A 15,819-nucleotide genomic window follows, 5' to 3' on the forward strand; every position below is an offset into this window, starting at 1 on the left:
TCTACAGTATGTGAGAGATAATCTGAAATGAGCTATTACTGCTGTAATTTTTATAACTATAAAAAATAAAATACCACATCAAACAAATAAATTCGGGTGCAAAGAAAATTCTTACAAGCCCTACTATTTCCCAAGATATACCAAAAAATCTGAGAATTACCCCATTAGAAGGGCTTAGTTGCTAACTTTTAAAAAGTTAAAATATGATATACTAGAAACTGTACAATCCTGATAAATTTATAAACCAGACAAATAATTTTCCCTTTGGGAAGTTTCAAAATTATTCTCATTCTTCACTGAAAGAAAACATTAAATATGATGCCCTCTTAACACCATACATTTTGCAGTAATAAATTTTAAGAGTATATATTAACAAAGATGAGAAATTCTAACAACATACTTGGGCTGTCAGAAATCAGTTAATAAAGGATACATTAAATAACAGAGAAAGAACACCAGAGTACCAGCTATACAGACAGAATATATAAAATGTCAGTTAAAATGATTTAGAAGGGCTACAAAACCACAAAGTATATGCCTCGGAATCTAGAAGGCAAATACTGTTATGGTAATGAGGGGGAAAAGCTCCCCCCCCCAAAAAAAAGAGGAGTGGGGGATGAATAGGAGACAACAAGCTGAATAAGCAGAACTGTCCTAGAGCACAGTGGGCTCCAGTTCTTACAAGATGGCAGCAGAAAGAAGCAAATGTTTCTTTCTCCTCTAGAAACTTCCAAAAGGTTCTATTCTATTAATGCTTTCTTAGAGAAATAGGAACCTTGAGGGGATTCTCCTTCTGTCCCTTTAAACTGACCATGAGAGCTGGGTTTATGTATACAGTGATATTTAACATTCTTTTATAAGGTCATGGTGGGGTCAGGTGACTTGGCTGATTGAAGCATCATCCTATGCACAACACAGGTTCAATCCCTGGTCAGGGCACATACCTAGGTTGCAGGCCCAATCCCCTGTTGGGCAGGTATGGGAGGTATTTGATCAATATTTCTCTCTTTCACATCCATGATTTTCTGTCTGTCTATCTGTCTACCCCCTTGCCTCCCCCCTTCCTCTCTCTCTAAAAACAAAACAACAGAAAAAACTAATAAACATATCTTCCAACAACAAAAAACCCCAATATATCCTCAAGTGAGGATAAAAAAATAATAAAATACTTTTATAACACATCATTCATTCATTCCGTTACTTGCTATAAAATGTTTATAGCTAAAGCAATAAACAAATGATATAATGTAATTGCTTTGACAAAGATAATGACTAAAATTAGACTAAGTTTTGACTGCTGCAGAGGACACAAAACTTTACTAATTTCAAAACTGTGCCTATTTCCATTCCAAATTGAGGCTATTCGGAAATGTGTTACCAGAGGAGGTCCCAGGCTGGTATTTAAACAAAAAGGCAGGCCACCATGTAGGACAGGGACAATGAGAGACCATGTGGGAAGAAAAGGAGTGAAAGACTCTCGCTGGCAGACCACGAGGAGGTGCCACATGGTTTTGGATTAAGGACTGGAGATCAGTGTGGCACAGCTGACAATGCTGGGAACCGCCGGAGACCTGCCCAGCCGTCTCCCACCCAGCCCAGCAGCCCGGATTACTGAGAGGAATTGGGAGAAGTGAGCTGCAGACTTGTTTTTTTCTTCTGGAGGGCAGTACTTCTAATTGGCATGTTCTGAGACTAACCTGACATGGCGGTGGGGGTGGGGGTGGGGGTGGGGGTGGTGGTGGTGGTGGTGGTGGTTGCAGGACTGTGTGTTTGTGGGTGTATCTTCATTTCTAAAGGGAATGAGACTTAACAGTAGAATTCTGCTGTTATTCTAAACCTGTGTAACTTTTCATTAAAATAGTTCATTTCCTTTTTACCAAACTCTGGCATTGAGAGCCACAGATCCTAACATGGCGGCAGGCAAAGAACCATTGTACAAAAAGATGCCAGGGAAAGGGTTGGGTTGCTTCTGTAACACAAAGACTGACTTTTTTTTTAAAGAGAAGGAAAAGGAGGGAGAGAAATATCTATCAATGTGTGGTTGCCTTTTGCGTGCCCCACCAGGGACCTGGCCCACAATCCAAGTATCTACCTTAACTGGGAATTGAGCCAGTGACCCTTTGGTTTGCAGGACAGCACTCATTCCACAGAGCCACACAAGCCAGGGCAAGACTGTCTTTAAAACATATATATATATATATATAGCCCTGGCTGGTGTAGCTCAGTGGATTGAGCGCGGGCCTGCGAACCAGAGGATCTCGGTTCAATTCCCAGTCAGGGCACATGCCTCGGATGCAGGCGGGTTCCCTGCAGGCCAACTCCCAGCAGGGGACGCACAAAAGGCAACCATACATTGATGTTTCTCTCCCTCTCTCCTTCCCCTCTAAAGATAAATAAATAAATAAAATCTTAAAAAAAACACACACATATCTATATGTGTGTGTGTGTGTGTGTGTGTAGCCAACTATGTTAAAATAAGCTACCCATGTTTCCAGATTCATTAACCAAGGTAACAGAGAACTATTAAATTCCTGGATAACAAAATTTGTGTAAAAAGAATACATAAGTGAAGCAAGTACATGGACCTTAATATTTATGTACATTTACTGATCTGAGGCAGGAGATGGTCAGGAAGAAGGACACTCCAGAGGTGCCCCAGGGCTAAGATAAAGGGCAAGGATACAGAACAGTGATCCTGTTCTAAGATAGGTTCTTCCTGCTTTCTGGAAAAGTGTGGAATCATGATGAATCATGAATGCACCTGAGCAGAAGATGCTAGTTGATCCCTGCTTCATTATAATAGCATTATAATAAATTAAAGTTGTGGGACCCCCTTCCCCAGTGGCCAATCAAGGAAAATCATGGGGGGACCAAATGCACAGTAGCTTTAAAGTAATACAACTACTTGTATATGCACAATTAAAACGCTGCTGAATCTAGCCAGGAAATATCTGTCCTATAAGAGTATAATCTCTCCAGCCCCTGATATCAATCTCTGCTCAGAGTTGACCTGCTCCCATGTTCTGTGGAGTGTACTATTGCTTAATATATCAATTGCTCTCTCTCTTTCTGCTATGAACTCTCTGTGTTCGGTTCAATTCTTTGTTCGCGATCACCAAGAACCTGTTTATGTGCCCACCTGTGACAGTTCTGTTCATATTCTATTCTTTTAAAAAGGAGGTTTAAATTTTATCATTTAAAAATTCCCTAAAAGATCCAAAACATATTTCATAGAGCAATTGTTGTACTAATCAAGTCAATATTAGGCAAACAAAGTTTGTGCCTAAAATGTACTTAATACAACAATCCCAAGCCTAACCATTTTTACTGAGTCATTCTTTATTAGTTCACTAAGAACATATTAATTCTACAAAAACACTGTTATTCTATAAATATAATATATCTTTATGTGCCAGGCATAATTTACAATATTAAAGATGTGGCAGTGAACAAGAATAACAAAGTTCCTACCCTCATTAAACTTACAGTCTATGGAGGACATAGAGCAATAAGCAGACAGAGAACAGAAGACGGAAGTCAGGGCAGACACCTCACAATCCTGGATGATATGATGATGAGAACCATGTGAAAATATGGGGAAGAGCACTGCAGTGCTGTTATAGGAAACTCCAGATGTAAATGCCTAGAGGTGGGCTTTGAATATTCAAGAAGTAGCTTGAGGGAACAAGCAGCAAGCTAAGTAAAGGGAAGAAGGTGGGAGATAAGTTCAGAGAAGCAGGCAAGGGGGTATGTCATACAAATTCGTAAATCATGTTAAACTAAATTTTACAATAAATATAAAGGAAAATGATATATTCTGATCTATCTTTTTAAAAGATCATTCTAAAAATCAAGGAGAATAAATCTGAGGAAGATGGTGGATCAAGAGTTCTAATTTCTTTCTACTTAATAAGTTTGAAATCCTTACTAGACATCCAAGAGAAAATACTGCAACTCAGTGCAGAAGTTGGTACTGGAAATATGTATCTGGAAGGTCATCTGCACATTGAAGACTTACATCAAGGGAACCCAATGTTGTATCTATTGCACAGGAAAGAAGTTTGGACCCCCCAAAATTCATAGGTGTATCACATGGAGCAGTCAATGAAGTAGAATGAAAAACAGGAGAAAATACTACCTTAGAAGCCAAGTAAAGAGTTTTCAGAAAAAAGGAGTAATCATTTATGTCAAAAGTGGCTAAAAGGTTAAGATGAAAGCAGAAAACTGGTATTTGGATATGGCAAATGTAGGATGCTGGTGACTCTTCCAAGAATTATTTCAGTAGAATGGTTCTAACAAAAGCCTGATTACAGTGAATTAAGGTGGGGCTGGGAGACAGGAGGGAAGGACTAAGAAGTTAGTTAAAAAAGAGGTGAGATTCCCAGCTATAGCAAAATGAAGAGATCTCCCCCTAAACAACTATAAAAAGTACTACACTGGTAAAAAATAATCATTTCAGAGCTCTGGAATCATTCAAATGCAACGAGTCGAGAAGCATTTATTCATGAAAAGCTGTTAGATACTAGAGTTGAGACAGTGGGGGAAGCGGCCTTTTTGTCAGGGAATGCTATCCCCCACTATCAACAGCCAGCTCAGACAGTCAAACATAGTTTTACTAAGGCAGGGTTAATCTTGAAAACCAGGAATTCTGCTTCTACAGGGGACTACCATCACTTAGAACAGAGAGCAAAAACCCTCATCCAGTGGCACTGGCAGAAAAATAGCTAATTTGACAGGAAACAAAATGAAACGGCCCACAACTCTGCTACCCTGAGACTGCAGTCCCAGCTGGGGAAAATGACAGACTGGCAGAACACTAAGAAATTTAACAGAGAGATCCTGGAAATAAGAGAGGCACAGAGAGGCTAAATAAGGTCTTCATATATCCCTGGTTGAGAGACTACACAAACACAGGGGAGACCTAAGAGGGCCTCCAAGAAAGCTGAGGCCAACTTAAAAACTGCCCAAATTTTGAATGTACTCTGCAATGTGTGTAGAGAATGATTAAAAAATGGTGGAAGCTTTATAAATTCATAATGCCCGGGTGATCACTAAACTATGCAGAAAAGAATAAACCCCTAACACTAGGCTAAAAAACTGAAAATTAGAATAAAAAATTTAACATAGAACACAGAATTTAACTGTGGAGGAGTAAGATTCTATAGATTGGGCTATAGGTAAGTCACAAAAAATGAAGAAAAACCCCAAAACAATAACCTTCAGGAAAATTAAAACAATCACATCTACAGTTGCTAAAATATTTTACTTAAAATGTCCAACTGTCCAAAAACATTGAGACATGTACACGATAGCTTGTTTTATTTAAAGTATAGCTTGTTTTTTTTTAAGTACTCAAAAGTAACTGACTATGGGTAGACACGGCTGTTGGACTTGGCAGACAAAGAGTACAAAGCAGCTATTAGGTTTAAGAACATAAAAGCTGTACAACTGAAAAAAAAAACATAGGGAGGTAAGCTTCTTGACAATGGTCTTTGCAATGATGTTTTCTATTTGACACCAAAAGCAAAGGTGTCAAAGCAAAAATTAAGTGCTACTATACCAAATTAAAAAGGGTCTGCACATTAAAGAACACCAACAACAAAATAAAAAGGCAACCAAGTAAATGGAAGAAAATATTTGCAAATCATGTTCGATAAGGGATTAATATGCAAAATATGTAAAGATTTCATAGAGCTCAATAGCAAAAAGAAAAAAAAACCTCACAAACAAGCCAGTTAAAAAAGGGGCAAAGGAGGGGACTTCGGCCAAGATGGAGGCGTAGGTGGAAACACTGCCTCCTCACACAACCAAGTTTAAAAACAATGAAGTTTTAGTAACAAAAATGCAACCAAACACAGAAAATCGAACTATACGTAAGTCGGATAACAACGAACCCTTCAGCCAAACCAGTAAGACAGGTGGAGCCAGCAACTGACGGAGGGGGGTTGCGCAGGAAAACTTGGCCAGACCAACCCAGGGACCCAGGCGCGTGGGCAGTAGTTGGCAGATTCCAGGCGTGGGGTTGTGAGGGACAGACCCAGTGAGGGTGCAAAGCAACAGGAGATAAACCTAGTGAAGGTGCAAGGCGGCAGGAGATAAACCCAGTGAGGATGCAAGGTGGCAGGCCCCACTGGCGGGAAGGAGCAGAAGGGATCGCTGCCAATGCCGCTCTTTGACCCCGCCTCCACATACAGTGTCACAACCCAACCACTGAGTTGCCCCGCCTGGTGAACACCTAGGGCTCTGCCCCTTATATGGAACAGGTGTGAACAGACCAAAACATGGCTCAAGAAGAACTCAAAGCCCCAGAGCCTGTAATTCTAAGCGGCCAAGAAATAGCCAACCTCTCAGATGCACAGTTCAAAACACTGGTGACCAGGATGCTCACAGAATTGGTTGATTCTAGTCACAAATTAGAGGAACAAATGAAGGCTAAACTAATTGAAACGAAGGGAAATGCACAGGAAACCAATAGTGATGGAAAAGGAAACTGGGACTCAAATCAATGATTTGGAGCAGAAGGAAGAAAGAAACATCCAACCAGAAAAGAAGGAAGAAACAAGAATTCAAAAAAATGAAGGAGAGGCTTAGGAACCTCCCGGACATCTTTAAACATTCCAACATCCGAATTATAGGGGTACCAGAAGGGGAATAAGAGTGACAAGTGGAAAACTTATTTGAACAAATAATAAAGGAGAACTTCCCCAATCTGGCAAAGGAAAGACTTCCAGGAAGTCCAGGAAGCTCAGAGAATCCCAATGAAGTTGGACCCAAGAAGGAACACACCAAGGCACACCATAATTACATTACTCAAGATTAAGGAGAGAATCCTAGAAGCAGCAAGAGATAAGGGGACAGTCGCCTACAAAGGAGTTCCCATCAGACTGTCAGCAGATTTCTCCAAAGGGACCTTACAGGCAAGAAGGGGCTGGAAAGAAGTATTCCAAGGCATGAAATCCAAAGACCTACAACCAAGATTGCTTTATCCAGCAAAGCTTTCAGTTATACAATGGAAGGACAGATAAAGTGCTTCTCAGATAAGATCAAATTCAAGGAGTTCATCATCACCAAGCCCTTATTATATGAAATGTTAAAGGGACTTACATAAGAAAAAGAAGATAAAAAATATGAACAGTGAAAGGACAGCAAACTCACAGTTACTAACAACCACACCTAAAACAAAAGCAAACCAAGGGGACAGCTAGATCAGGAGCGGAACTATAGAAATGAAGATCACATGGAGGGTTAGCAACAGGGGAGTGGGAGGAGGAGAAGGGGGGAGAAGGTACAGAGAATAAGTAGCACAGACGGTAGGTAGAAAATAGATAGGGGGAGGGCAAGAATAGTAGGGGAAATATGGAATCTAAAGAACTTGAGACACGTGGACATAAACTAAAGGGAGGGAACAGTGGGGGAGGGGGGTGTGCAAGGTGGAGAAGAATGAAGGAGGGAAATAGGACAATGGTAATGGCATAATCAATAAAATATATTTTTTAAAAAGTGGGCAAAGGATGTGAGTAGATATTTTTCCAAAGAATAATACATACAAATGACCAACATGTACATGAAAAAGTGCTCAACATCACTAATAATCAGGGAACTGCAACTCAAAACCACAATGACATAGTACATCACAGCTATTAGAATGGCTATCATAAAAAAAAAAAACCAACAAAAAAAACCAAGAGATAACATGTTGGCAAGGATGTAGAGAAGAGAGAATACTCGTGCACTGTTAGTGGGAATGTAAACTGAAGATTCCTCAGAATATTAAGACTAGAACTACCATTTGATCTAGCAATGACACTTCTGGGTGTAAGCATAAAAAGAATGAAGCCACTTTCTTAAAGAGATGCTTGTACTCCCATGTTCATGCAGCATTATTCCCAATAGCCAAAACATGGATTCAACCTAAGTGTCCATCGACAGACGTCTGTCTGGATAGAGAACCTGTGATGTGATGTGATGTGATGTGATGTGCAGTCGTGGGCTGTGCTGCTTAATGACAGGATATATTATGAGGAATGTATTGTTCGCCGATTTTGTCATTGTGGGAACATCATACAGTTTACTTACACAAACCTAAATAATATAGCCTACAGCTCTAATTGTATGTATTATACTTTTATATCACTGTCAAAGCAGTTTGTTTGTACCAATATTACCATAAACACTTGAGCAATTGTGCTACAGCGTCACTCGAAATTTTTCCACTCCTTTATAATTTTATGGGATGGAACCACCATCGTGTAGATGGTCCCTCACTGACCAAAAGGTCATTATGCTGTGCATTATGATTGGGTGTGTGTGAATATTATTCAGCCACAAGAATTTAGGACATCCTGCCATTTGAAACAACATGGATGAATCATGAAGTCATTACAATAAATGAAGTAAGTCAGAGGACAAATACTGTATTGTATATTAACTCTCTGTGGAATCTAAAAATGCTGAACTCCTACAAAGTACAAGGGTAGTTACCAGGGGCTGAGGGCGGGGGACAAGAGGAAATGTAGGTCAAAGTGTACACCCTTTCAATTATATCATGAATAAGTTCTGACAATCTCATATACAGTATGGTGACTACAGTTAATAATGCTGTATTTTGTATTTGAAAGTTGCTAAGAAAGTAGGTCTTAAATATTCTCACCACAAATAAGAAAGGGTAATTGTAAGATGTGACGTGTTAGCTAATGCTACGGTGGCAATTATTTTGCAATATACAAGTACCTCAAATCAACATGTTGTACACCTTAAACTCACACAATATTACATGCCAGTTATTTACTAAATTGCTTTTAATATAGAATAAATATAAATGTAATTATGTTCAAATATTTGAAATCCTATGTTAAAAATTAAAGAAAAATACAATAACTATTATACAACAAATAGAAAATTTCAACAAAGAAATATTAACTTTTAAGACCTAGATATACTAGAGTTGAGAACTACAATAACAAAAGAAGATTCACTATGAGCTTAACATAAAATTTGAGACGGCATTTTGAAAAAGATCTCTGAACTTGAAAATAAAGAAATACAAATTATCTAACTGAAAGAACAAAGAGGGGAAAAAAAGACTACAGAAAAAATAAATAGGGCCTCAACAGACCTGCTGTTGGATAACATCACATATGATTAACATCATATGTATAAAGGCAGTGTCAGACAAAAAGAGGAAAAATAAAAATGAGAAAAAATCTTTGAAAAAATTGCTGAAATTTTCCAAAATATGACAGAAAAACACTAACCTATTGAACCATACAGTCAAATAACCCCTAGCCCCCTAAAAGGATAAACACAAAGAGATTTACATCTAGGTATATCACATTTGAACTGAATCCGCAAAGAAGAAATCATAAAAGCAGTAACAACAACAAAAAGACTCATTTCATACATGAGAAAAACAATACAATTAACACCTAATTATCAGACTAACCAGGCCAAAGGCAATAAAAATATTCAAAATGCTGGAAGAAAAAAAATAACCCTTTCAATCAAGAATACCATAACAGAAAAATTATTCTCCAAACATAAAAGGAAATATAAAGACATCTCCAGATTTTTAAAAAGATGGAGAATATTCTATAGTAGAAGACCTGTCTTGAAGAAATACTAAAGCAAGACTATCATGGTATAAGGAAATGATACCAGAAGGTAATTCAAATGCTTAATAAGGAAATGTAAAAGACTGTATATGTTTTCTTTCCTTCTCTTAATTTTATCAAAACATAAATTGTGTAAAGCAATTATGGTAACAGTATATTATTAGATTTATAATATAAATAGATCTTATATATGATAATAATAGCAGGAAGGATAGGAGAAAAATGAAGCTATACTAGAGAAAAGGTGCTATATTTTGCTGGAATTAAGTGAGTATAACCTAAAGCAGACTGTGATAAACTGAAATGCATACTGTAATTCCTAAAGTAGCTGCTAAAAAAAATAAACATTTTAGTATTAAAAATCAACACTGGCTGGATCCAGTGTGGCTCAGCTGACTGGGGGTTGTCCCACAAAGTGAAAAGTCCCCTGTCTAATTCCCAGTCAGGGCTCATGCCTGGGTTGTGCAGGTTTGGTCCCTGGTTGGGCACCTAGAAGAGGCAACAGATTAGTGCTTTTCTTTCAACATCAACATTTCCCTCTCTCCCCTTCCCTTCCCCTCTCTTCTAAAAATAAATAAATAAAATATTAAAAATAAATAAATCAACACTGGGACTAAAATGGCACTAAAAAAAGATCTGTTCAACACAAAGAAGGCAATAAATGAGAACAGAGGAAGAAAAACAACTTGAAAAAGAGAGAGGAGACAACGAGCAAGGTGGAACAGGGAATTCCAATCTTTTCAGAGACTATACGAAATGTGATTAAGAATATACACAAAGGCAGAGATTGTCAGAATGAGTAAGAAGGGAAGCACCAATTACATTCTATCAAGCTGGTATTCTTTAGATTCAAGACACAAATAGCTTAAAAGTAAGAGGCTGAAAAAAGATATGACGCACAAACAGCAACCAAGAGATCTGCAGTGGCAATGTTATTAGCAAGCAAAATTTCAAGAGAGAGAAAGATATCCCCCATTCTTCTACAGGATAAAGTCTAATTACTTCATGATCTAACCTATCCATATCTTCTATTCATGACCAATATGATCATAACTAGATCCCAATTCTCACTCTTTCTGAATATACCGTTTCAACCCCAACTCTAAGCCACTGATCACACTTACAATGCTCCCTCCCACCTACACATACTCTACCCATCCTCTAAGTTCCTATCTAACTCCTGTCTCTTTCACACCACCACCCCCAGCTGTTCCAACTCATGCTAATCTTTTCTGATCTCTTTATTCCTATAGTAGCTACAGATATTTCGGAATTTACCATACAAGGGAGCCCCCCCCAAACTGGAATTTATTTATTAAAAACTGTATATTTATTTTTACATGTTTAAACTTCAGTCATGTTCAAAGTATTCTCCATTTAACGCAATATGCCTATTGAGCCTTTTCCACTACTCAAAACAGTTTTTGAATTTGTAGATTTTAATGCCTTTCAGTGCTTCTTCCATTTTCACCTCTTCCATATTGGCAAAACATTTCCCTTTGAGGATTTTTTCACAGGGGTAAAAAAAAAGTCTCAGGGCAAGATCAGAAGAATAGGGAAGATGGGGCATGGGGTCATGCCATTTTTGATTAAAAACTGCTGAACACTCAGAATAGTGTGGGCAGGTGCATTCCTAAATTGCCCATCACCACTGGGGAAAATTAAAAAAAAACTCACTGAAGCAAAATATAGCCTCTTACAACAGTGCCAGATGGGTTCCTAGAACACTCACTTTTGTCATTGCTTCTACGTTAAAACTTGCTGTAAACCATTATTCTCTAATCTGTGAGTCCCAGCCAATCAACCCTAAGAAGAGAGTGAGGATGGAGACTAGAACAGAATAATGGAACTTTAAGCACAGTAAAAGTAAGAATTTTTTCATTAAACTTGTTTTATTTTTTCAAACACTGGGCTGCAATGTAAAATGTGTTTCTTTTATCACAGGATCATGGTTAAATATTTGAAATCTACTGTAGTAAACAACCTATCGATAAAAGCATTTTTCTAATATAAAAAAGATAAAATACATGCAAACTAGATTCTTATCATTCTGATCTAAAAAACCCAAAATGACTACTCAAGATAAAATAAATATCCCACCAGTACAAGAAAACCTGAGGGGTACCTTTTTGAAAAAAAATTTATTCTTTTGTTTTAACCAATAACCATTAATATATATCTACCTCTATACCAGACATGGAGGCTTTTGTTCATTTTTACATCATTTGACACCTCACACTTTAAAAAAACGGAGGGGGAATTTCATCTACAGGCTAAAAGCATGGAGTCAAGGGGTTGCCAGAAGGGTACTTTATGTACCCTAAGGTAAAGTTCAATAAGGGAAAAGTGAACTATCAGGTGAAGTAAGTAAGCTTAATATGTGGGCATACAGATAGGCAGCACATAGCTACGATAAGTTCTTCTTCACCAAATTCCATTCTACCAGGATATTCTCCCCCACCCCCTCAACTATAAAAGCTCCATTTTCATTAAATCTAGCAAGATAGGATTTACTTCAAAAGTTTGGCTTCTACAGTTTTCCCAAAATACATATTCTTCAAATAATAAGAATTATCAAACACTCCAGTATCAATCCCTAGTAATCACACTAGGACTAAAGTGTTTAATCTAAGTCTTGGATTCCACAGTAAATTCAGACGTCCAGCAAAACCCTACATTAGTTGGCTAGAATATCACCACTCTGTGCATACAAAAAATATTTTGAAGCCAATTATCTGTCAGAGCCAGACTCTGAGTATACAAAAATTCATAGCCCTTAAAAGTTTCATATTCTAATGGGTAAGCAAATCCAACTATTACCAATACAATATGAAAAGTCTGGAACACTGAGAAAGTGCTATAGGTAAACGGGGGCAAGATATAAAAAATAATTGCATGTTACTTTGAAAAATTCTGGATAGGGATCAGGTAAAAAGTCTTAAATACAGTGCTAAAAAGTTTGAATATTACAAGTCACCGATGTATGCTAAGCAGGAGACCTATTTTGGGTATGAAAAGAGTTACTAAAGGAGGGAAGAAGAAACTGAAAATGAAAGGAAGAGAATGGCTCTGAGCAACAGAAAAATAGTTATTTGATCACCTACTGCTACTGGTTTGGTAACTGAAAAGAGGGGAATGGCAACTATCAAGCCTCTGACTCATCTCACTACTGACATGGCAGTAGAGTTTACTGGCCTGGGAAGCTGTTTTGGAAGCAGGAAGGAATGAATTTAGTTTGGGACACATTCAGTCTGAAATAACTGAGGGATAAAGAAGTGAAAAGGTCCAGAAAGCAATCTGATATGTTAATCTTATCCTCCAGCAAGGGGTCTGGAAGGTTCTTAAAGCCACAGGAGTAGGTAAAATGTCTGTACAATAAGAAAAGTGGCCAGGTGCTCCAGCAAAAGAAAAATCTATAAAGGACTCTAAAAATAAACTGGAATGTGGGCGTTGGGGGGAATAATCACTCTATATAGCAATGAATTACAATCCAACTAAAATCTCAGGCTGCCACAGAAAATATGCCTATTTGCTATAACTTAGGGTTTCCACACAAAAAGAGGACCAACTGGTTACTCTCTGAAATGCTTTCTCCAATTGCCTTCTAGAACAATAAATTCTTTGGCTATCTTCCTTCCTCCCTGATCAAATTCATAGTTTTTTTTTTTTTTGCTAGTTCTTCCTAATCTCACGATTTTATATTTCCAGTCCAGATCTCTCCTATGTATACCAGAATCTTTTAGTCAACTGCCTAGTTAATAATTCTTCCGCATCCAATATGTATCTCATGAGCAAAATTCTCCGTCTTTCTTAAACCTGCTCCACTCAAGCCTTCCCTGTCTCAAATGTTGACAATTATTTCAGTTGTACAGGCCAAAAATTTAAGTCTTGATTCTTCTCTCTCTCCAACTTCACATTTGATCTGCCAACAAATCCTGTCAGCTCCACCTCCAAAATACAGGGTCTGGCAGAAGTAATGCTTGCTTGAGTATGGTTGGTAAGGTAACAATATGGATGTAGTAATTTATGTTTTAATTTGAACATTTCACCTAAATGCCATATGGTGCGTTTGAGTGTGATATTGTTGTGTTACAGAATTACATGCTTATGATTTTGTAATAAAAGATTTTGTAATAAAAAAGGGGTGTTATTTGTGCTGGACCCTGTATATCCAATATCCTATCAATTGCACTCCTGGATATTTATCCCATAGAAATAGAAATTTATGTTCACACAAAAACCTGTAGATGAATGTTCATAGCAACTTTAATTCAGAATAGTTAGGTATCAGATGTCTTTCAATGGGTGAATGGATAAACCATGGCACAGCAGTCTCTCGCCTTACCTGGAAGGGGATGGGATATGTTTCAACACCACCAGAGAATGCCTAAAACCGAGGATAATACCAAACCCTATATACACTATGTTTTTTCCTATATATACATACATACATACCTATGGTAAGGTTTAATTTATTAATTAGGCATGGCAAGATATTAGCAATAACCAATTATAAAACAGAACAATTGTAAGAACATACTATAATAAAAGTTATGTGAATGTGGTATATGCCCCACTGCCCACCACTTTCTTTATCTCTCTGACAACTGATCTGATAACCTAGACTAAGTGACTAATGGGCAAAAAACATACACACTGTGGATATGCTAGACAAAGGAATGATTCATGTCCAAGACAAGACTGAACGAGACGACAAAAGATTTCACCACAACACTCAGTTTATGAATTGCTTATTTCTGGAATTTTCCACTTAATATTTTCAAACCATGGTTGAATGTAGGTAACTGAAATCATGGAAAGTGAAACGAAGTACACACAAATACAAACACATACACACAAAAGAGTATGCGTAAGTATATCTGGGAAATCTGAGTAAGATTGGTGAATAGCATTAATGTTGGTATCCTCATTGATACTGTACTCCAGTTTTGCAAGATGTCATCATTGAGGGAAATTGGGTAATGGGTACATGGGCTCCCTGTTCATTATTTCTTATGATTGCATGGTATCTATAATTATCTCAATATAAAAAAAACTGTGTGCTCGTGTGAGGATCTGATCATTTCTTACCACCTCCCAAATGCAAGTCTTTAGGAGTCTTTTGCCTAAATACTAAATAACTTCCTATATGGTCTCTCAGCTTGCCCCTGCTCACCTTTTATTCTAGGCCCAACAAAGCAGGCAGAGTGATCTTACATTTTTCAGTGTAAGAGATCATGATGTTTCTTTGCTTAAAACCTCCACCAGCTCCCGACTTGGGACAACATTTAAGAAGTCTTCTATCAACTGCTCTACCCACCACCAACCCCCAATCTCCTTCCTCAGCTAACCTCTCTAGTTGCTGCTCCCTCAATCCTTAACCATACTAACTATCCAGCTGTTCCCCTCTACTTCAGGCACCCCTGTCAGGGTTGCTACATTTGCTATTCCCTCCATCTGGAATCATCTTCTAAATATCTGAATCTATTTCCCCTCATCTACTTCAGGTGTTTCCTCAAATGCCACATTGTTGTTTGTCACACCTGAATAGTCAGGTGTGACAAACAGTATTCCCTCCTTTATATTTTTTCTACAGAGCAACAAATTATGTAACATATTATCTCAGGTTTCCATATTTGTCCATCTTTCCCTATTAAATTTAAGCTTAAAATGACATAGATTTCACTATATTTTGTCCACTGTAACCCCAGAACAAAGCCCAGCCCATAGGGAGTATTAAAAAATCAACTGCTAAATGAACATTTGGACTGATGACATATTACCTCTACTGACAAAGATACATTACAGTGATGCATTTCATTGTAAGAAATATCACTACCAGTAAGAAAAATAAAGGAGGAACTAGAGACCAGTTCCTAAATCATGAAGTCCCACCTTTCTCAACAATCATAAGACTACTTTCCCGTTTGGGAGAATAAAGCCATTCACGATGTACTACTTTCACTCAAACCGCTCTCCAACCAATCACAGAAGATAAGAACTGGACAAGGGCCCTGCATCACTGCGATGCAGATCTGGAAATACAACACTTCAGCCAGGTTCTAGCTGTCCACCAAAAAGTATGTACAAAGGCCCCCATCTCTTCTTCATTGTCAGTGCATTAAAACTGTGATACAAAACAAAAATCTCCCTCTAATTCTTCCAAACCCAAGGTAACTTAGCTTAAAATAAAATAAAACAGTCTTTG

At 37.8% G+C, this 15,819-nt stretch overlaps 1 protein-coding gene across 4 annotated transcripts in view; it reads right to left on the reverse strand.

The window, feature by feature from the left end:
- The window catches only part of GSK3B (glycogen synthase kinase 3 beta), a 219,960-nt gene that overhangs the window by 110,482 nt on the left and 93,659 nt on the right, over positions 1-15,819 (reverse strand). The gene's annotated exons all lie outside the window — the stretch shown is intronic.

This window comes from Sturnira hondurensis, unplaced genomic scaffold (assembly GCF_014824575.4).
Source record: "Sturnira hondurensis isolate 20B ecotype Veracruz unplaced genomic scaffold, ASM1482457v3 Scaffold0004338, whole genome shotgun sequence".
NCBI lineage: Eukaryota > Metazoa > Chordata > Mammalia > Chiroptera > Phyllostomidae > Sturnira > Sturnira hondurensis.